General features: G+C 53.4%; 1 protein-coding gene across 20 annotated transcripts in view; it reads left to right on the top strand.

The window, feature by feature from the left end:
• The window catches only part of PCBP3 (poly(rC) binding protein 3), a 286,502-nt gene that overhangs the window by 216,757 nt on the left and 48,247 nt on the right, over window positions 1–21,498 (top strand). Inside the window, exon 3 of one of the 20 annotated variants that reach the window (XM_089330453.1) lies at window positions 5,441–5,513. The exons of 18 other annotated variants lie outside the window; for them this stretch is intronic. The gene's annotated coding sequence lies outside the window, so the exon portion shown is untranslated. Of the gene's footprint in view, window positions 1–5,419; window positions 5,514–21,498 lie in introns of all 20 variants that reach the window. One more of the 20 variants, XM_089330454.1, reaches the window with a different exon arrangement.

Genomic DNA, 21,498 nt, shown 5'->3' with positions numbered 1-21,498 from the left:
GGTGTTTTTGTGATCATTGCCATCCTAATTGCTGTGAGGCAGTGCCTCAGTGAGGCTTTGATTTACATTTACCTGAAGATGACAGCTTTCATGTGCTGATGGACGTTTCTCTATCTTTGGAGAAGTGGCTACCCCAGACATTTACCCGTCTTTGAATTGAGTTGTGTCTTGTTGTTGTTGCTATGTAGGGGTTCCTGATATGGCCTGTACAAACCCTTTATGCAGTGTATTATTTGCGGATATTTTCTCTCATTCCTCCTGCTGATTGTGTCTTCTGGCATTTATAATTTTACATGATGTACAGGCATTTATAATTTTACATGATGGACAGGCACTTGATAATTTTACATGACCTAATGTCGCTCATGCTGCTAGTATCATCTCCCAGAACTGATTGCACAAACCACAGCTGTGAAGTTTCATTCCGTTTTCTTCTAGCAGTTTTATGGTTCTAGGGCTTGTGTTCAGGTCTTTGGTCCAGTCGGAGTCAGTTCTAAATGTGATGCTAAGTGAAGGCCCAGCTTCCTTCCTTGCCTGTGGATTCTCAGTTTGTCCAGCACATCTGCTGAAAAGGCTGACTGAATGGTCCTGACCCCTTGTCGGGAGTCATGTGACCACGTGTCCCAGGGTTGTGTCAAGGCTTCTGCCCGACAGGCCATAAGCTGTCTTTGTGCCAGTGTCACGCTGTGTTCTTGCAGTGAGCTCTGGAGCTAGGAAGTGTGAGTTCTCCAGTTTGACTCTTCTGTCTCAGAGTCCCCATCCCAAGACCTAGTGGGCTGCTCCCCAGGAACTGCAGGGACGTGTCCCACCTTCATCCAGCCTTTGCCCCGAGTCCCTTCCTCAGGGAGGCTTTCCTGCAGGGCCCTGCCTGAAATCCAAACCCAGCTCCAGCCACCCTACCATCTCTGATCATAAAGCTGTTCATTTCCTGTGTGTGCCATTGGCCACCAGAAGCCAAGGAACACGTGCTGCTGTGTGCAGTGCCCTTGTCTGGGCCCAGCTGCATCAGCAGATCTCTGGCCCGTGAGTCATGGGGGCAAAGCAGGCAGGGCTCATGGGGAGTGTGCTGCATCTGATGGGATCCCTGCACCACTCCAAGATGACCACCTGCCACGCTCTCCCCACCTCCCCGTCCCAGCTCTGGGTGTCCTTTCTCACCCTACTGGAGAAACCTCCTAGTGGTGGCCAGACTGCAATGCCTGGTCTCTGAGGACATCCCCCTGCACTGCTGAGTGTGTTGCTGTCCCCTGTGTAATGAGTGGGTACTAAGGAGCAGTGTGACAGCGCACAAGAACAGCAGCAGCTCCTTCAGCACAGGAACCCAGACTGTAGGCCACAGGCAGTGACCAGTGGCCTGGGCACCTCCTTTGAGAAGCCACCCACTGACCCACAGCAAAATGTAGCCTTCCCCTATAACTTGTGGGCATTTGGGAAGAGTGTGGGCTCCCAGAGTGCCTGGCAGTATGAGGGCCACCACAGCCAGGCTGAGCCCCTGAAGGTGCCTCCAAGGACATTTGACCTCAGGATGGCCAAGTCTAGCCCTACCAAACCAGGAGCAGGGGGCACTGTAGGCACATAGCCAGCAAGGACTCGCCACCAGATCCAGTCTTCTCTCCTGGTCTACTGCTGTCCCCTCGAGCTGCTGGAAGACGAGACCAGAATGGGGAGCGCACCTGTGCTGGCCAGGGGACCGCAGCTGTTCTCCTGCCTGCTACTCCAGAGAACCAGCAGTCTGTCAGTGCCCCGTGTGCCCTGCTGGCTCAGAGAAGAGCGACCAAACAGCTGCACTCACGTACACTGCCTATACTGGAGGTTTAAAATCAATTTCTGATTAGATTCATAAGCTCGTTACATTAAAATTTACATATTGCAAGGACTGAATTGAGTAATATCAGTTAAGGTTATACAGTTCTCTGCAATGTTTTCATTCTCAGTTCTTGCTATTTGTATTTATTAAACATGGATTTTGTGGTTGCTGTTCACATGGCCTTTTATCCCTGTTCTATCGAAGTGGCTCAGACGTCAAAGGGACCAGGGCCTGATAAAGTGGCTGATTTCAGGGTCAGGGCAGGAAAAGCACAGCTGAGCCTGGAGTGCTTGACAATGAGGAGGGAAGTGCTTAAAAAGCATAACCCCCAACAGCCTGAACCTCAGAACCTGACAAGATGGGGCATGTAGAAGGGACACAGAGGCCCCCAGAAAGAGATCTGCAGGGCCACAGCCGCACACGCGTTGCAGAAGGGACAGCCTTTCCATGCAAAGAGCTCAGACCCCCATGCAACTGCCGCTCCCTCCGCTGACGGGACCTGGCCACCGTCGTCCAAGAAGCAGAAGTGGGAAAGGAAAATAGGTAGCAGTAGTGGACAGTCATGTTGTGCTTGCCTTCCCGGCTCCTGGACGCCCCTCCCTCAGTCTTTCCCCTACTTCCTGCTTGTGTCCCTGGCTGCTGGATGCCCCCCCAGTCTCTTACCCATGTCCTGCTGTGTCCCCGGCTCCTGGACACCCCCCCAGTCTCTCACCCATGTCCTGCTGTGTCCCCGGCTCCTGGACGCCCCCCCACCCAGTCTCTCACCCATGTCCTGCTTGTGTCCCCAGCTCCTGGACACCCCCCCCCAAGTCTCTCACCCATGTCCTGCTGTGTCCCCGGCTCCTGGACGCCCCCCACCCAGTCTCTCACCCATGTCCTGCTGTGTCCCCGGCTCCTGGACGCCCCCCACCCAGTCTCTCACCCATGTCCTGCTGTGTTCCCAGCTCCTGGACACCCCCCGAGTCTCTCACCCATGTCCTGCTGTGTCCCCGGCTCCTGGACGCCCCCCCACCCAGTCTCTTACTGATAGACCACTCCAGCGTGGCCGTCTTTGTGGGCCCCCACCCTTGGGTTCCTCCTCCACAGCTCGCCTGCGACCCTGGGGTCAGTCGCATTTGCTTTCTCTCTTTGTTGCCACCTCAAGGATTCTCCACCTCTGCTCCTGCATCACTGGGTCCTTCCCTCTCCCCACCGCAGGTACACAGGTCGGAGGTCCACGTTTCTCCTACGTCCGACTCTCCCTGGTGACGGGGGCTCAGTTACTCATCCTCGCTATTTCCACTTGCTTGCCTTCCACGCCCCCCAGACCCAAAGATCAGCGTCCAGTTTTCCTCTGGGGGCCTGGTGTGAAGGAGCATGGCCCTCAATGGCCCTGGACTTGGTGACAGTGAGAAGCGTGGGTAGCTCCATGCTGCTGCTCTGCACCCGTAACAGGAAGACACCATGTGAGGAGTCAGTAGACAGGCCCCTCCTCTCCCTTTCTGGCCTCTGACCGTTGAACTCAGGGCATCCAGACTGACCCATGGCAGAGTCCCGGGGTGGATCGGAATGGACAGCTGCTGGCTGGGCTGACTTGTCTCTGCACAGACATCTATGAGTCTTGCAGAAATGGTATGTATTTGTGAGGAAATAAGAGAGGGACAAAAAGAGGCCCACCCACAGATAGCGCCTTAGTCCGTTCCTGCTGCTACAGCGCAGTACCTGAGGCTGGTGAGTTATAAACTGCATGAACTCACTGCTCGCAGTACGATCAGGGCGCAGCAGCGGGGTGTCGTGAGGGCCTGGTCTCTGCCTCCAAGGGGTGCCGTGACACTACGTCGTCCAGAGGGGAGGGACCTGTTCCTCACTGGAGGAGGGAACAGAGGGCAGCAAAGGTCTTGCTGGTTCCCTGAGCCTTTTCTGTGGCTCTGGTCTACTCCCGCGGCAGAGCTCTCAGGACTTCTCAGTCCTGAAGGCCACGTCTCCTGACACCCTCACGCCGGGTCCTGGGTTTCAGCGCAGGGTTCAGACCACAGTAGCTACTCTCTCAGCTGCAGGTGGCTGCACTCGGACTCCTGTGTGTCGACTGGCATTGCTGGGGGAGCCTGGTCACTGCCATGTAGACTGGGTGCAGAGACAGGAAAATGTTTAGGGGCCAGCACTGTGCACAGTGGGTGAAGCCACCTGCATGCTGGCATCCCATGTGGGCCCCAGTTCAAGTCCTGGCTGCTACACTTCCAATCCAGCTCCCTGCTAATGCACCTGGGAAAGCAGTGGAGGATGGTCCAAGTCCTTGGGCTCCTGCACCCATGTAGAAGACCAAGAAGAAGCTCCTGGCTCCTGGCTTCAGTCTGGCCCAGCCCTGGCCATTGAGGCCATTTGGGGAAGTGAACCAGCAGATGGAAGATCTCTGTCTCTTCTCTCTCTCTCTCTGTAACTCTGACTTTCAAATAAATAAATAAAAATATTTTAAAAGAAAAAATATTTGGTAAATAATGCCAGGTAGGAATAAAGCAGGACCAGCATGGGTGATTTGGTATAATCACACAGCTGTTACACAGAAGTCTGGATTGTAGACTTCAGAATACACACATCGCTGAAGGAAGGCCTTCTGGGTGGTGACTGGCTGTAAGCTACTTTGGCACATCTACTACATGTCCTGTTTTCCTATAGTGAACAGTACTTGAGCTGTTTTAATTTTTTCTGTAACAAGCGGATTGCATGTGACTGATTTGTGAGAGCTGCAGGACCATGTTATGTTCTCTCTGTGTGCCTGGGCTGCTGTCAGGAGCCAGCAGTGCATTCTGTGAGCCCTTACCAGAACCAGCCCGTGGCGCCCGCATGGAACACACCTCCCTTCACAGCCACAGCCCTTCTCTGCCTCCATGTGCGGCCATCACCATGTGTGGGTGTCTCCATTGTTATCTCATTGGACTCTGTGTGAGGGCTGCAGGGTGACTTTCACTGCGTGGTGGGCCAGTGTGCGACCTCCCCTCCTCACGGGGTCCTGGCCAGGTCCTTTGTCTGCCACCCAGATCCTGCCCCACCGCAGGACAGCTCCCCAGGATGCTGCGTGCTTCTCTATTTCTGGGCATGCGTGGGGGCCTTAGACCTAGACCCGGTTACAGTGAAGAAGCAATTGAGAGAGGAGAGAATTTCTGGTCTGTGTTGTTTCAGCTAAGCTTGTCTAAGCAAGGGTGGCCTCACCCTCAGTTCCGTGAAGACCTGCAAATGCGTCGCCAGCCAAGCCCATGGCCAACCCGCTGTCCGTGGGCAGGACCTGCCTCGTGCTGACGTCGGTAACAGCACAGCCGGCTCCGGTCCTGGAAGCTGCATTCGGATTCATGCGGGGCAGCGAGGCTTCGCCCCGCCCGCCCCATCCCCTCGCAGGGCTTGTAGCTGTGGTGTGTCCTTCAGGCACGCTTGCTTCCGCGGGCGCCCTTTGGGGGAAGGAGACATTGAAATGACAGTGCTGGAGCGCTGGGTGCACCCTGCAAGGGCATGAGGGGAGCTGGGCGAAAAGTAGGTCACATGTGCTTGGTCCCATGTCACGCGGCTTCCAACCCCAGGCCAATGGGATGGGTGGCCTCCTTTGGTTGAGAACAAAACGTCACTCTAATTTCTCTCCCTTAGCATTTCATCTTCTCTAAACAGGCGTCGTGGCCATCTGTCCGATACCCACATCAGCCCGATCCTGCCCGACCTCCCCGAGCTGCTTTGTTCTGAGGTAAGGGGATTCGGAGGGCCGTGGGTGAGCTGGTCAGCAGAGGAGGCAGCTGGCCGGGACTGGCTGCAGGGAAACAGACGGAGCCTGGGAGCGGAGCCCCGGGTGTGCGGGGCAGAGTTAGCGCCTGTGCAGGGTATCGAGGAAAAGTGCAAGAGGAACCGCCGTGGATAGGCAAGTACCCCTCCCCAGATGCAGACTGGAAGCTGCTGTGTCTGCGGTGGTCTGGACACTGAGGTGCCGACGTGCACGCTCGGTCCTCTGTTGTGGTAATGTGGTTCCCAGTCTTGACCTTCTGTCCGATGGAATGTTCTTGTTTGTGGAAAGACAAGCGTGCAATTTTATGGTGTTTGTCAGTCAGAGGCATTGGGTAAGATGTGGGCTGTAGTTCCCACGCGTGGGCATTCTGCTCACCTTCATGGCACAGTTCATCCCTGCCTTTGCTGGAGGATGCTGACCTCTGCAGTGAGCAGGTAAGCCCCCGGCTTCCAGCAGCACGAAGCCCTGTAAGATGCAAGCAGCAAGCCAGAGTGTGAACTCGCGGAGAGCACGCACTGCGGGAGCCTCACACTTACACTGAGAAATAACAGAAATCTCCCATCCCTGGGAAGGCACGGGCGTGAGTGTCGGATAGTCTCAGGGAAATTGAGGTGGATTTTGCAGCTTAGAAATAGCAACAAAATTTCTTTAGTTGTTTGTCCTGTAAATGAACCGAGTGTTCTTTGTTCAGGACCCTTCTGATGATCGTGTTTTGGCGAAGTAAGGAGCCATTTGCCTGTCAGCGTCGCATCTGCTCCTTGGTGCCCTGTTGCCTGCTTATGTGTATCTGTATTTGCTTGGGAACAATTTTTATAGGAAGGTTTTCTAGAACCAAAGTCAGAATGGAGTTTTGTTTGAGTTCTATCAGGAAAAGCGCTTTTGCCTTTCAGAGATAAAGTATTTAACATTTACGTTTCAACTGGCTCTCCAGAGAATATCCATGGACAAGTTCACAGAAGTGAATGCTCGAGGTTGGAGGTTACCTCCATGTCACGGACTCGCACGTGTACCTTTGGCAGAACCTTTGTTCTCCAGGCACACAGCGCCCTGTGACGCTCTCGGCTTGGGCTGCCCAGTTCCCACCAGCCGCAGCCTGTGAGTGATTCGCACAGTGCTTCTGAAGGTCTGCTTCTTAACCGACTCCCGTCTTGAGGAAAGGAAATTCTTCTGTTATTCCGTTAAGATTGAATGCTTTCATATTGTTGTTATTTATGCTTAGAGAAAATCCCACGTATGTTGCCGTGGGTTTCGGAACAATCCATTTTCCCACCTAACGTGCATCCCCACAGCACGGTGCAGCCTGCCTGCTTGGTTACCTCGCCTGGCAGCAGGGAGGAGGCTGCGCTTGCGCTGGCTGTGTGTGTTCCTTTCAGCAGATTCTGGGGTCACAGCCCACCCTCAGCCCAGTTACTGCCCTTGTAGGACACACGAGTGCAGCTTTCTCTCAAGGCAAAGCCGCACGCAGGCCAGGCCATGGTTGTGTCTACAGGAGACAGTGCTGTTCCCCAGAGATACCATAAATGTACAGGGCAGCAGCAGCAAGACTGTGTCCCCTTGCATCTCTGAGCATCAGAACATGCTGACCAGGCCCGGGAGCCGGGCTGGAGCGCTTGTCTCTTCCCCAGGCCCCAAGGCAGCCATTCCCCTGCATTCTTCCCTCTCTGCTTTGGGCCTTGATTTGTCTGAGAACTGAAGGACCACCGGTGTCATTAGACCTGAGTGTGCCTTCTGCAAGTCCCTCCTACCCTACACCTTGGGCACTCATCAGTGGTGTGCGTTAGAGGTTGTGGACCCTGCTCAGAGCAGCCCTAAGCCCTGATAAAGCCCTGTGGCACCATGTGGAGAGGCCTCAGGACAATGCGGGCTCGTGAGCTCCCCACAGCCAGAGCCATCTGAAAAGACACCTGCACTCCCACATGGGCACTCAGGACCAACGGGTCTGGGGCACTCCAAGTGTAGACAGAGCCATCTGAGGGCAGAATCGGGGGCTTAGCTTGACCCACTGGATGCTGCAGGTCAGCTGGAGGGGAAGTGAGCTTCCTTTTCTCTAAGCATTGGCTGCATTACTTTAATGAAGTAGTACAAGTCAGTGGTTCCCTGGACCACCACTCTCACATTCACCTGAGGATTTCTGGAGATGCAAATTCTCACTCCCCTCCCCCGCTAGACACATTGAGTCAGAAAGCCTATGGAGGGGCCCATGGTCTGGGATTTGACACTGACATCAATTGAGGACCTGGGGCAGATGTCATGGGGTAACAGTTCAGGTGTGTGGTCATGGGGGTGCTCCTGCTGGGCCAGGCATGAGATCCCATGGGCCATCGCTAGAGTAGGCCTCCCTACCTGTGCTGGGAGAGTGTGTGTGCTGTCTGCTGACCCAGCAGGTGGGATACGAGCAGACACACTGGGGCGGACAGGTTTCCGTCCCACGTATTCCATGCTGCGTTTAGCCCTGTGTGCTGCAGGACGGGGCCTGCTCAGCCTGTGCCTTTGCCCGTCTGCCCCCCTGCTGGGACGGCCAGAGACAAAGGGGCCCTGAGGAAAGCATGGTCCCGCTCACCGGTTCTCAGGGCAGGCGGCTGGGCAGGAGAGACAGGGCCATGTGATGGGGGGTCAGGAGGAAAGAAGGGACTGCAGCAGCCACCTGGCTGGGGCAGAGTCCAGGGCAGGAAGGAGGGACGGCCAAGGGGAGCTGAGGACCCCGCCTCCCTGCCTGTCATGAAGCGGCAGCCCCTGCCTCCTCTCCCCTGCGCGGATGCTAGCAGCCTCCCTTCCCCTCTGCCCTGCCCCCACTTCACCTTCCTGTTCTGCTTGCTCCCCCACACCAGGAGGGGGGGACAATCATTAAAAATCAGTGAAAAATGCATAGGAGGAGGGGAAGGAAATCTGTATAGACAGACGGTACCCTTGAGCAAGAACCGTTAAAACACTGGGCAGGCTCGCTTTCGCTTGCTTGCTCGCTCTCGCTCTCTCTCTCTCTCTCTCTCTCTCTCTGCCTCTCCTCTCTGTGTAACTCTGGCTTTCAAAAAAATAAATAATTTTTTTTAAAAAATTGGGCAGGCATCCAAGTTGAAGAGAACAGACCTGGGGTGCTGGGCTGGTTTTGCTTTGTTTTGTGTAATAATATTTAAATCACTACAAATACAGAGATTTTTCAGTAAGTGGTGTTTGGTCAGTTAGGTATCTAATAAAACCACAGAATTTAGAACTTGACCTCATATGAACTAGACACGTACTTGTGGTGGAGTAATGGACTAAAGGTGTGGAAAATGTGTGTTGATTCTAAAAAATAGATATTTTTGGTGTGGAGGGTGTTCCCAGCCAAGCACACACCCCAGCAGGCCAGGAAACACTGCAGCCAAGGGATGTCAGGCCAGCGCGGTGCACACACTGCCAGTCATAAGACAAGGCAGCCACAGCAGCAACAGCCAACAGTCAGTGTGAGCATAGCAACCCGGGCAGATAAGGGTGCTGTTCCTTCTCTGTAGGTTGATTTCCTTATTTCTTTGTTTGTTTGAAAGAGTCACAGAGAAGGAGAGGCGAGGCACAAAGAGAGCCACTGGTTCACTCCCCAAATGGCCACAAGGGCCAGGACTGGCCAGACCACAGCTAGGAGCCAGGAGCTTCCTCCTGGTGTCCCAGGTGGGTGCAGGGGTGCAAGGATTTGGGCTATCCTCTGTCGCTTTCCCAGGCACATTAGCAGGGAGCTGGATCAAAAGTGGAGCAGCCGAGACTCAAACTGGCACCCGTAGGGGCTGCTGGTGTTTCAGGTGGCGGCTTTACCTGCCACATCAGCACTGGCCCCAAATGTGCAGTTCTTAAGGAACCCAGAATGGGAGTGGGCAATCCAGGAGACACCTGGAGAGCTGACTGGGCAGGTGCGGCCGTGAAGCTTTGTGTGGAAGGCGTTTTAGCCACGTCCACCCGCGGGTTAAGCCCACCCTGACTTGGCAGGTCTTGCTCTAGGGGTCCCTCCAAACCTTCACGTGTGTACAGTAGGGGTTTTCCCTCGGGCTAGCAGGGCTGAGGGCTGGCTGCCGCAGCCCCCGAGTGGGCTGCAATGAAGACAGAAAGTCCTGCTGAGGCGGCAAGGGGCCCTGCTGCTGCCCTCACACAGCAGCTTCTTTCCTCAGCCCCAGCCTGGCAGCCGCTGATGCCATTGGTAGAACAGACCGACCAGGTGCCACCATGCGTGCGCCGTGAAACCCTCCACGGTAGGACAAGTAATCGTAAGAAGGACCCACCCCCTTCCATACAACAGCGAGAATGAGCCTCAGACATGGCACTTTGAGTCAGAGACGCCGGACACAGAGACCTGGCAAAGCCGCAGGAGGTGCGGTGGTGCTAGGCAAGCAGCAGCGGGTACTGGCAGTGAGCCAGGGGCGCCAGGCTCTGGGGTGTGGAATGTTCCGTGTCATAAATCAGAGGTCACATGATGGCTGCCTGTGTGAAAATCAAACTTCTACACTTCACCTTTGTGTGTTGTACCGCCTATAGATTATGCCTGTAATTTAAAACCGAAACAGAACACACACAGTGCAGTATTTGTGTGCACTGAAAGGTGGTGTGCCTTTGTGTTTGGAAATGCTGAGGGCCCAGCAACACAGGGAGCCCAGGGCTGCATTGTCCCCTCCTGTGCTGCGTGGTTGCCCATGCCTCTGGGGTCCTGCTTCCTTGCTGCCCATTCCTGGGCGCTGGCCTGAATTCCAGCCGGAGAGTGCAGCGGGCATTTGTGTTGCCTTTTAATTTTGTTATTTTTTTGTTTCAGAAAGGATTCTGCAATTCTTTTAAATGTGTGCATTTGACTTTTAAAGGTTTAGATTCCACGAGCATGAGTGGCATGCGGAGTATGGATGAGTCCACAGCTGGTGAGGTGGGGCAGAAGCACTGGCAGCGGGCACTCCTGCTAGCCTATTCTTGGGGCTGCCTCCTGACCAGGCCCCAAAATCACTCTCACTGTCCCAGATGTGTAGTCCCCCATGACCAGAGACCCTGGTCAGGTGAACTTCAGGGAAGGGGTCAGGGTGGCCATCATCACTTGAGTCAGGATTGCTGCCCCAGGTGTACTGGCAGGGAGCCCTGCAGGGTTGGGGGATCAGCCTGGAACAGCTTGGCCAAAGCCTGTCTTTCAGCTCCACAACCACAGCTGTGCCCCATCTGATGAAGCTGGCGCAGCCCCTCTCTTCTGGCAGAGTTCAGTAGACCCAGCTCAAGGATTCGGACGTTCAGGGCTGGCTTGTTGTATTGGTTATGCTGTGCAGTGTGTCCATAAATCCATGTTTGCATTTCAGGAGGCATAAAGACAGAGGCTGTCTTTGTCACACATATTTGTATCTTTCTCCAACCCATACGCTGTAATTTAAAAAAAAATCGAAATAAATTGAAAGAGGCTGGCGGCTATGAGGTTGGGGATTAACAGGCCATCAGGGGATTAAAGTCGCAGTGATCTTTGGGATTCTGCTGTTGCTGGGGATTAACTCTAATCCGGAGCATCCGGCCAGGGTCAGCACCATCACTGTGGCCACAGTGGTATGAGAACCGTGCCCACCACCCTTCCTCAGTCTCCTCCTGAGTCTGCCAAGCTGGGACTCCACCAGGAGCTTCAGGCCCCCGGGGTCAGCCTTAGCTCCTCTCCTGGGCCCTGTGGACTCCTTGCAGGCGGCTGCGACCTAGGGCATGCTTGTGCAAGGTGCACAGCGTGTGGAGTGGTGGTGCCAGGATGACTGGAGCAGCAGCCTCTAGGACACTGATGGTGTATGTGCACGTGTGTGCTCAGCCCCGGCACCACAGCAGACCCACACCTGCTGCAGACTGGTGTGGGGATTTGGGTGGGTTAGAGGGCAGTGGGCCTGGGGAATTCCTGGCTGACGGATGGCCTGCCCCACATCTGTGCCACCTGCCTCAGCAGTCCTCACCATTGCTTGGATCTTTGTGGATCATTGAACATGTCACCAAGCCCATGGTGACAGCCTCCCACAGGCAGAATTCAAATCAGAGGTGCCAGGTTCAACAGCTGACTCATGGCATTTTTGGCTTTTTAATCAGACTTTTTGTAGCTCTTAGTCACACTTTAAACTTTAATTTTCTAGTCTTTTCTCGCTTCTTATCCTTCTTTTTCTGCTTTTTTTTGTCTAAATTTATTTTTGTTAATTTAATTCTTTGTTCTCTGCTTTTATGTCAGTATTTTCCTTCTCTCTCCCTCCCTCCCTCCCTCCCTTCCTCCCTTCCTTCCTTTCTTCTCTCCTTCCTTCCTTCCTTCCTTCCTTCCTTCCTTCCTTCCTTCCTTCCTTCCTTCCTTCCTTCCTTCCTTCCTTCCTTCCTTCCTTCCTTCCTTCCTTCCTTCCTTCCTTCCTTCCTTCCTTCCTTCCTTCCTTCCTTCCTTCCTTCCTTCCTTCCTTCCTTCCTTCCTTCCTTCCTTCCTTCCTTCCTTCCTTCCTTCCTTCCTTCCTTCCTTCCTTCCTTCCTTCCTTCCTTCCTTCCTTCCTTCCTTCCTTCCTTCCTTCCTTCCTTCCTTCCTTCCTTCCTTCCTTCCTTCCTTCCTTCCTTCCTTCCTTCCTTCCTTCCTTCCTTCCTTCCTTCCTTCCTTCCTTCCTTCCTTCCTTCCTTCCTTCCTTCCTTCCTTCCTGAGGTAAGTTAACAGAGGAGAGACAGAGAGAAAGGTCTTCCATCTGCTGGCTCACTCCCCAAATGGCCTTAGTGGCCAGAGGTGGGCAAATCTCAAGTCAGGAGCCAGCAGCTTCATGCGAGTCTCCCATGTGGGTACAAGGGCCCAGGCACTTGGCCATCCTCCACTGCTTCCCCAGACCATAAGAAGAGAGCTGGATCAGAAGGGGAGGAGCTGAGATATGAACCGGCACCCCTATGGGATGCCAGTGCCGCAGGTGGATGCCTAGCCCACTATGTCACAGTGCTGACCCCATCTCTGTATCTTCTTAACCCTTATAGATCTTTTCTATTTTGAACTATTTTTGATATCATGTATTTTCCTTGAATTACTTGTATTTTTATTCCCTTTAAAGTTTTACTCATGTTTACTGTGTTTATCTTTCCTCTTTTATTTCTTTCTTTCATTTGGGAAGATTCTGAAGAGTTTTAGTTAATTTTGCTTATCTTTTTTTAAGAAAGTATTTTGCTTTACTTCTAACAGATGCCATTTGTCAGTGTCCTGAGATAGAAGGGTGCCGCAGGGCCCCAGAGAGTGCGCTCGTGTCAGGCGGGAGGTGCCCCTCGGCCTTGCCTCCGACGTTGCCGGCACAATGCCGTCCACGAGCCCTAAGACTGGGGGTGCGGGTGTGAGGGGTGAAGTCACTGCTCAGGACAAGGTTTCCTGGCACAGTGTGGCATCAGCCAGAGCCCTTTCTTTCTTGACCAGTTGGGTTTTATTTTTACTCCAAAGTCTCCTGGGGCAGGTGTGGCACAGTGGTTCAGCTGCCACTCGGTCACCACAGCCCACGATGGAGTGCCGGTGTGCACCCTGGGAGGCAGCAGGTGGTGGCTCCAGTCTTGGATCCCTGCACACACGTGGAAGACACAGATGGAGTCCACACTCCTGACTTCACCTTGGCCCAGCCCTGGCTGTTGCAGACATTTGACGATTGAACCAACAGATAGGAGATCTCTCTCAGTCTCTGTCACTCTGCCTTCAAATAAATAAAAACAAATAAAACTCTTTAAAAAGTTTTTGTCATATTTAATAAGAGCTCCTCTGCTTTCCGTGCCCGCAGGGCAATGCCCTTTCTTGCTGTTTTTGTTCAAAGTGCCCTCTGAGGTAGGACCGTGGCTCTGTGTGATGGAAGCTGAGTTCAGAGCTCTGCTCACTCTGCCCACCCAGGGCAGTGCGGGAGCAGACCTGCAGCCGTGCTCTGCTTTCATTCTTTAAATTGCCTTTACCTTCCCTAAGCTGTTTCCTTCTGGTCCTGACTGTTTGCTCTTACCTGGGACTGGTCTGTGGGCTGCACACTGCGCACCGCGCACCGTGCCTTTCCAGCCTCTGTGGGAAGAGCCACACCTGCAGCGCTCCCCAGGGCTCCAGTCCTGCTGCCCCTTGCCTGACTGTGTGGCTGTGTCATGTCCCCAGACACCTTGTAGTCCCTTCCTCGCCTGGCACATCATGAACACTCGTGTTTTGTATTAGCATTAATTGTATAATACTGGCTTTGACTTGTATTTATTATATTGACAGAATTGCTGATACTACATTTTCCATCCATTCTGAACATGAACTCTATTGAGATATGGAGTAGTATTTGTCTTCATATATACTGCTGATCTCCTGGTTAAGATTCGATTCAGAATGTTAGAATGAGCCACTGTATTGGGCCTACTGAACTACTTTCCCAGAGATGTGCCCAGTGAAATGCAGGCGAGTGGGGAACAGGTGTTCCAGTGGCTCCCTGTGCTCTCTGGTGGTCTCTGTTGGTTTTTTTGTGGTGTTTTAGCCATGGTGGTGGGTGTGTGGTGCTGTGCACTGTGACTTTAATTGCATTTCCCACTAAGGAGGCCGACTGCCTCTTGATGCATCTGTCGGCCGTGCAGACATTCCTTTCTGGAGGTGCCCGTCAAGGATGTCCCTGCCTCTCTGGGCAGGAGCCCGTGGTTACCTGAGCTGCACACATGTCCCGCTTGGTGGGCCACTCCCTCCCTCCCTCATGGTGTCTAGTGCCAGGACGTGGTCATTCCAGTGGGGCTGGTCACTGCAGCCTGCCTGACAGAGCCTGTGTGTCTAGACCGTCTGCCCTCCTGCACTGCTTCTCATGAGGTGTCCCTGTGACCCGTTTCCATGGAAGGAAAAGTCCCCCTGGAATTGATTTTGAGGAGCCATGGATGCAGGGGCCCATGTGTCACTGCTCCCACCTGCTGGCCCGGTGGGCCTGGCAGTGTCATGGAGGAGACCATCCTGTGCTCCTCCACGTGGCTGCCTTTCCACCGAATTCCGCGGCTCCGCTCTGCTGTCCTCGCAGGACTGAGTCACAGCCGCCCGTGTCTGCCTCACTGGGAAACAGCTCCTTGCTTCGTTCCTGTCCCTCAGGCTGTTCTTGGCCCGAGGAATTTGCACACACATTTGAAAGTCAGCTGTCTGTAGACGTGAGTCAGGTAGACCAGCTGGGGAGAGTTAGCATCTTTAGTTATAGAGTGTTCAGTTCTAGGAGCAGTGGACGTTTCTAATTCCTGAGTTGCACTTGATAGTGTTTCATGGTTCTCTCCGTAGATATTTACACATCTTCTGCTGGATTTGTCCTAACTCTGAAATGTCTCAATGTTCTTGTAAGTGGTATCCTTTTTTAGAATTTCGTCTTCTGATGTTGGCTGGCATAGAGGGGCGCAGCTCCTGTGCGTGTTGGCCCATCCCGTCTGCCACTCTGCAGTCCTGGGCTTTGTGTGCCTGCTCACAGCTTGTGTGCTTTTCTCCTCCTTGCTGGCCTCTCCCGCATCAGCAGGGGTGCTCCCTTTTCCAGTGGGAAGCACTCAGTATACACTCCAGTTCCCCAGAGGAGAAGCCCTACAGGGGACCCAGAAATTCGGAGAGTGCACACTCAGTGATGTGTGCAGAGGCAGGTTTGCCGTGGGAGTACACAGACAGCCACGGCCAGGAGGCACAGCTCCACGGGGGCCCCTGGGAGGCCTGTCACAAAGTAGGTTACCAACCTTGAGCAGCTGTGGTAATCTCCAACTCAGCGCTTTCTTGCACCACAGGGAGCGAGTCTGCTGACTACTCAGGGCCTTCCCTGCAGCCCGTCCTGAACCACGCCTCGTCGCTGCTGGCCAGTGGGCTGGGCGGGGCTCAACATGAGTCCTCAGTGACCCTCAACCACACGCCTTGGCCGTTGTTCCAGATGTGGCTTCTTGGGGTCAACATGCAGGGCTCCTTGCCATTGCTTTTCACTGCTCTGTGCGTTGGGTCAAATCACACAGCATCAGAAAACTCAAGCTACTGTAAGCACCAAGTCTGTTAGTCAGCCGGACTCCTGGGTGGGCTCCACGTGTGTCTGACTCCCCTGCTGGCCTCAAGACACCTGCTAGCAACAGTCAGGCTGACGACCCTCCTTGTCCTGCATGTCCTGAGTGCTCTCCCAGAGCAGAGGCAGGGCTGGGCCCATCCCAGCCTGTCCCTCTGTCTCACTGAGCCTCCAACACAAGGAAGCTCTCCTTGACTTTTTTTCCAAGAGAGCTGAACTCTTACTTTCACCTGTGGGTGTTTCAACTATGGAGGCTGGGTCTGAGGGACAAGAGAGAGACCTTGACCAAGTAGGTTTCCAGCTGTCACAGCCCACAGTCTGATTTCCCCACCAACTATGAGCCACCTGAGCATGATGGCTATGTCCCTCCATCCTGTGTCCCTAGTGCTGGGGACAATTGAGCCAAGAGGAGTAGCACGGGGAAGGCTTTCTTGAATTCTCTTTATGGGCCAACAGGGGCCTCTGCTTTGGTCAGCCTCCCATTGTGAGCAGAAGCCTTTGGTAGACAAAACATGCGCTCAGATGGAGAAGCTGCCATGTGCAGGCACAGGCAAAGCCTGCAGACAGGCTCCTGCACCTGCAACCTCAGAGTGTGCAGGTCCACGCACTGCTCTGTGTCAGAGCCAGGACTCCACTTAGCTCTCAGGAGGACCTCGCCTGTCGCTGTCTTGGAAGTACTATCCACCTTGAAATACGCATGGGCACACTTGGTCAGTGACGGGGTGCGCTCCGGGCACTTCTCTTGTGCAGACTCAGGGCGCTTTCTTGAGCCTGGATGGGGGAGGCCAGGCACTGGACGCCTCTCGTGCATGGCTGCTGCCCACATGGCACAGCCTCTTGTCTCACAGTGAACTTAGATTTGTATCAGTAGAAGGAATATACGCTCATGATAAAAAGCTAATGAGGGGGCTGGCGCCGTGGCTCAATAGGCTAATCCTCCACCTGCGGCGTCGGCACCCCAGGTTCTGGTCCCGGTCGGGGCGCTGGATTCTGTCCTGGTTGCCCCTCTTCCAGGCCAGCTCTCTGCTGTGGCCCGGGACTGCAGTGGAGGATGCCCAAGTGCTTGGGCCCTGCACCCACATGGGAGACCAGGAGAAGCACCTGGCTCCTGGCTTCGGATCAGCACAGTGCGCCGGCCGCGGCGGCCATTGGAGGGTGAACCAACGGCAAAAAGGAAGACCTTTCTCTCTGTCTCTCTCTCACTATCTAACTCTGACTGTCAAATAATAATTAAAAAAAAAAGCTGATGAGGCCCTTGGTTATCAAGTGTTAGGTAGTATGCACAGTTGTTTGGCTGTGCTTTGTGGGGTCAGCAGTAAAGTGCATCTGTTCACACTGGCATTGCACAAACATGAGTCGTCTGTGGAGCTGGGGCAGAACCACAGCTACAGCGCCACTAGGCCCTGGGAGTTTGTCCACTCTGTTACCATCATAAGGGACCTCCATCGTGTATCTGCAGTCCATCGTTGTGTGGTGTGTGACTGTAGTTGAAGTAGTTTGGACATTTCTAAGAGGTACATTCTGTCATGATTGCATGCTAGAACCCTGGGCACTCTTCCCCAGAGCTAGGACTGAGACAAAGCAGCAAGGAGGGAAGCCTGGACCAGCACAGAGAGAGAGAAGCTTGGCAGGTCCCAGGCACGTGCCGCAGCCTCCAGAGCAGGGAGGGGAGGGGAGAGGTCACAGGCACCGGCCCCATCACTCTTTGTCTGTCTTGACACTTGAGTGACAGGGGAGCGTGCTGTGCAGAATGCTCACTGAAATCAGGGCTGGATAAGCCCGGATGTCTTTGTAATGCTAACTGTGGCTGGCAAGACATTAAATTACAGAGCTCTTCCCTTCCCTGGGTGGCCTTGAGGACATGTGTGTGCTCTGTATCTCTCCGGGGGAGTGGAGCAGCTAATCAGCCCTGGCATTTCTGCTGCCCTGGCCCCGTGCGCCTGATGCAGGCACCGAGCTGTTAAACACGATGCGTCAAGGCTGAGCTCTCCGCCCTCTGGTCCCATCCAGACAGCTGAGGTCCTCAGTGCAGCTCTGGACAGAGCACAGCTAATGAGGCCATGGCCAGAACCGTCGGCCTTGACCCAGCTGCGTGGCCACAGGTGCCGTGTGTTGGCAGGACTTGTGCTGCCTGCCCTGCTGGAGGGAGCCCAGGGAGTGTGTCTGCTGGCTGTGACTGCAGCTAGTGTGTTTGCCTCCTCCCAGGAAAAAGACTTCCTGCTCAGGCGCTCTTAAAATCGGAAGCAGACGCCGTTTCCTTTTGTTTCTGTCTGGCATGAAAGTACAGTGTGCTTTAGTGCTGCAGTGGTCACAGCGTGGGTTTGGCTGGAGTCCGTGTCATGGCCTGGTTGCAGCAGCTGACTCCCACGTATAGAGTAGGGACACACTGGCCCCTGGTACATGAGGACCGAGTGGTTTCGTGCGTGTAAGCGCATGTGGACATGTGCACGGGACTGCTGTGGCTGCTTAGCTCTCGCCAGTCCTTGCCATGACAGTGTTTGTTTTACTGCATTTTGTTGATTGGAATAATATTCTTTAAAAAAGGATGAATTTCGATACAGTGGTACTGGTTATAAACAGATTTCCCCAGTTTCGTCAACAGAAAAACTTAAGTGAAGTTTCTGTTCTGATCAGAATGTGGTGAGCGTCTACCACTTTGTCCCTCTCAGAGTCACAGCTGGAACTTAGGCACAGATATGGACTCTGAGAAGGCAGCTGTAGCGAGCAGACGCAGTCCCAGCCAGGAGAGTCCATTCCTGACCACTGTCCCTTAGCCTGGACTCAAAGACAGAGTGAAAGGGCGTGCTGTACAGACGCATGAGTCTGAGAGAAGGACTTTGTTGGCATCCATGTTTCCAGACAGAGAGGGACAGCTGCCAGCTGGCTTTAGTTCTCTTTTTTAAGTTCTGTCTCACCCCAGCCCCCAGGCGCTCTTGTGGGGGCGTTGCAGATGGTAGCAACCAGGCAGGCCTGAAGCACGGATGGAGAAGCTGCCTCTCCATCCCGTGGAACGGAGCCCAGAGCACGGGGTCCTCGTGCTACTGCTCTCTGGCTCTGCCCTCTCCCAGCTGGTTCTGGAGGCAGCACAGTAGAGGAAGTGTGTGGCGTGGTGACAGAACGAGGCCCTGGTTCCTACCAAGGACAAGCCAGAAGAAGAGCCCCTGGATGCCAAAAAGCACTGGAGAAAAAGCAGAGGAGAGAGCACTTGTGAAAGTGACCTCACAGTGTGTGTGTGAACTACGGGGCACGGCCAGTGGAGGGCTGCATGCAGCAACCCTCAGGCTCATCTGGACACTGGCTGGCACACCCGGGACAGATATTACCACAGAAGCTCTCCAACTGAAGCAACACTGGGGCTTCAGATCAGAAGGCTTTGGAACCAACTAAATGTAACTGTTGCCTGATACAATAAAAATAGCATTTTATATGAGATTTAGGCAATAATTACTGTCAGAATAATATTCAGAATGTCCTGGGGACAGTCCATTGTCCACGTTCAACATCTGGAGACCCAAGACATCCCAACCTCCCCAGAGGGAGAAGAATCAACAGGGGCCACCCCGCAGTGACCTACATGGTGTAATAGTCAGATGGACGCCTAGAGCAGCTGCTGTCACCACCCCCTAGAACAGGAGTGGGAAAACAAAATATTTTTAGTGTAAATTTTGGAACTGGAAAATGGACTGACCAAAAGGAAACCATGTACTGTGTGCTCTCAGTAACAATAGGACAGCCAGAGAACCTGAAGACAGACCAGTCAGTATAGACAGTGCAAGCTGGAGAGTAAGAGGCGGGCCTCAGAGCCCTTGGGACGGCAGACAACACAACACATGTCACCTATGTGCACTTGGGAGTCACCAAAGTATACCACGTTCCATGTAAAGAAGTAAAAGCCAGACAAGTGTAATATAATTGAAATCATTCAAAGTATATTTTCTGACAAGAGCAGAATTAAACTATAAATTGGTAACCAAAGGTAATGCGAAAATGATAAGGGGTTGCAAATCAAAATACACCCTCTAAACAATGCATGGTGGTCAAAGACGAAACTGAAAGGAAATTACAAAGTAGTTTGAACCGAGAGATGATATAGAGAAAGAATGTACCAGAATTTGTAGGATATGAGTGAATCAGGGGTCTGGTCACATGAAATACTTCCTTCAGAAAAGAAAGATGGGGCCCACAACGCCGACATCCCACATTGGAGGGCAGATTTGAGTCCCAGCTGCTCCCCTTCAGATCCAGCTTCCTGCTGCTATGCCTGAGACGCGCTTGGGCCCCTGCCACCAGTATGAGAGACCAGGATGGAGTTCCGGACTCCTGGCGTTGGCCTGGCCCAGCCCTGGATCTTGCAGGACATTTAGAGAGTTAAACAGCAGATGTGTGTGTGTGTGTGTGTGTGTGTGTCCTCCCTCCCCTGGCTCCACCCTCCATATCCTATGCTCTGCCTTTCAAAACAAGTAAGTAAATAAATCTGAAAGAGAAAATAAGAAAGGTCTCCAAACAGTGACCTCAGCGTCCACCTGAAGAAAGGGAAGAAGGAGCGAGGCGAAGGGGCAGAGAAGGGGAAGGAGCCCAGACCAGCAGAAACCAGAGAGAATGAAGAAAGGCCAGAGGCCATGAGACGAGGGACTGGGCTAAGCCTCTGGAAGAGCAAGACAAAACAGTTACATTCTCTAAGAACTTTAAAGATTGTGGCACTTCTTTATGTGTTTTTGCCTTACTGTGTAGGAACTTCATTCTGTTTTCATGGTATTTTTTTTCTTTTATTTATTTTATTTCTTTCTTTTTTTTTTTTTTTGGCATTAATCAGGTGCATTCTTTTATACATGTGTCCACTCTGCCCTCTTTTGGTGACTGGTGGACTTGCAAGTTTGTTGTCAACTGCGCTGACTGCAGATCCCTCCCTGGCTGGCTGGGAACCAGCCTGGGCCTCAGTGGATGGTGGCCATGGAACACAGGGTCCTGGACCTGCCAATGGCCATGCGCAGCCCCCCCTTCTGGGTCTCTGACTCCTGCATTGTGAGTCCAGCACACAGCAGCTCCTAGTTAGCAGGTCCTCAGTGATGACTGGACAGGTGAGTGGGCTGGGGAGATGGAAACACTGTTGCCTCATGATATCTGGGGGGGTTGGTCCCAGGACCCCACAGACAACACAGTCCACAGGTGCTCAAGACCCTTGAGAAAATGGCCTAAGACAAGTCTTCGCATGTGGCCTACGCACATCCTCTCATGCGCACATTAGATCGTATCTGGATCACTTATAGTACCTGACATAATGTAAATGCTATGTCAGTGGTTGTCACACTGTACTGTCTAGGAAATAATGGCAAGAAAAAATGCCTGTATGTGTTCAGTGCAGTCACAGCTATCACAGGCCCAAGCAAGCAGAACACAAGCCACACGTGAGGGGAGCACGTGTGCAGAGCTGTGTGTGTGCAGCGGCAGGACTGCACGGGGGTGCCACAAGCCGCTTAATTCCAGTGGGTTCGGCATTGTGTTGCAGGTGTGGCACATTCATCTTTTGCTTTGTGGAGGCTTCTGGAATTTCTCTTCTAAATATTTTGAGGATGTTGTTGGTTAACTGCAGGTGCACAAGCCTCTGGTGTGGAGCGCTGACTGTATAATGTCAAACATTCATGAGAATCATGTTTAGAAATTACTGAGTTCTGACTTCAGAGTGCTCTGTAAGGACACTGGGCTGGACTCAGTGCTCACTGTGTATTTGTCTAATGCTTATCCATGTGCTGAGCCTCCTCTTGAGGGCCAGGAGTGCTGCTAAGAGTGATGCATTCAGTGGCGCGTGGAGGAGGCTGCTGCGGTGTGGATGTGGTTTGTATCCCAGAGGTCCCTGTGCTGGTGGCTTGGTCCCAGTGTGGCTTTGTTGAGGTGGTAGGACTGTTACGAGATAGGACATGAGGGGCCTGCTGCCTGCCCTTGACAGGGACTGACACAGATCCCACAGAGAGAGCAAGTTCTCACAGAAGCAGGAT

Source organism: Oryctolagus cuniculus, chromosome 4 (assembly GCF_051225735.1).
Source record: "Oryctolagus cuniculus isolate XC-2025 breed Fujian yellow rabbit chromosome 4, ASM5122573v1, whole genome shotgun sequence".
Classification (NCBI taxonomy): Eukaryota; Metazoa; Chordata; class Mammalia; order Lagomorpha; family Leporidae; genus Oryctolagus; species Oryctolagus cuniculus.
The sequence above is the reverse complement of the archived record's forward strand: the minus strand, read 5'-3'. Positions and strand labels throughout refer to the sequence as shown.